The sequence below is a fragment of the Etheostoma spectabile genome, unplaced genomic scaffold (genome assembly GCF_008692095.1).
Source record: "Etheostoma spectabile isolate EspeVRDwgs_2016 unplaced genomic scaffold, UIUC_Espe_1.0 scaffold285, whole genome shotgun sequence".
NCBI lineage: Eukaryota > Metazoa > Chordata > Actinopteri > Perciformes > Percidae > Etheostoma > Etheostoma spectabile.
Genome location: NW_022605579.1, coordinates 1,121,149 through 1,122,273, shown reverse-complemented (window position 1 = coordinate 1,122,273; position 1,125 = coordinate 1,121,149). Strand labels below are relative to the sequence as shown.

The 1,125-nt window shown below is 40.5% G+C and overlaps 1 long non-coding RNA gene across 1 annotated transcript in view; it reads right to left on the bottom strand.

Annotated features, from left to right (window-relative positions):
* Positions 1 to 625: 625 nt before the first annotated feature.
* The window catches only part of LOC116686018 (uncharacterized), a 13,948-nt gene continuing 13,448 nt past the window's right edge, over positions 626 to 1,125 (bottom strand). The window contains exon 3 of the long non-coding RNA XR_004331125.1: positions 626 to 725. This is a non-coding gene — a long non-coding RNA (uncharacterized LOC116686018). The remainder of the gene's footprint in view (positions 726 to 1,125) is intronic.

Here is a 1,125-nt window from a genome sequence, read left to right as displayed (position 1 = left end):
TGTTGGAACGTTATATTTAAAATCTATGTCGATGTTTAAATCAAAGAAATTGAGATATTTATAGTTTTTGACTTGATTGTGTACAAAAAGAATTTAAATCCATTATTTCCCCAGCAGCATTGTTTAGTGTCATTCAATTCTCAAAGTGCAAACTGACCGAAAAAGGTTGCTGCCTTCACTATCTCCATTTCAAAATTATATTGTTGAAAGAGTTAGACAGCATAGATTAGATAACAAAACTGAACTGGTTGCCATAGACAAAACAAGGTATTGGGGGTTTTCCCTTCACTTCTTCACTTCATAAATTCCAGGCATCTCCAAGCATGACACACCCATAGCATACAATTTGAGCACCACAGACAACATACAATATTTAAATAGCAAGTCAAAGCTACACTGGGTTCCTTGTCACAGTATGGGAACAATATAGAGTATATAGACTTTCTTTTCTTACTCACAAAGATTATTTGTAACATGCGTCTATATTGAGGCAATAATAAATAATGTGTGGTCAAGAGCAAATTGGAAATAAAATGGTGTGAACGCTAATGTTTTGTATTGTTTTGGCCAAATCCTTTTTTTTTGGTTCCAGGTTGGGAAAAAAAAAATTAGCAACAGCCGCCGTTGCGTCTATTTGTTGCATACTTGCGTATCGATGATGTCATCGCCACACCCTGCGACCTCTAGCCTTTGACCTCTTATCCTGCGACGACGTCTCATAACAACTATGTATTAGCACATTCTAATTTAAGCCGGTGTTATTGCACAAAACAAATATTGTCTAGTTTAAAACTCTCTAAGTGTCTGTGTGTCAGACACTTAGTGGGAGGAGTTATACGGTTTGATGGCCACAGGCAGGAATGAATTCCTGCGGCGCTCTGTGGTGCATTATGGGGGAATAAGTCTCCTGTGTTTGAGCAGCAAGCCATGGAGTGGGTGGGAGACATTGTCCAAGATGACATGTACAGTAGTTTGGACAGCATCCTCCTCTCTGACACCACTTATGAGAGTCCAGCTCCACCCCTACAACGTCACTGGCCTTGCGGACCAGTTTGTTGAGTCTGTTAGTGTCCGCTACCCTCAGCCTGCTGCCCCAGCATGCAACTGCAAACAGGATAGCACTGG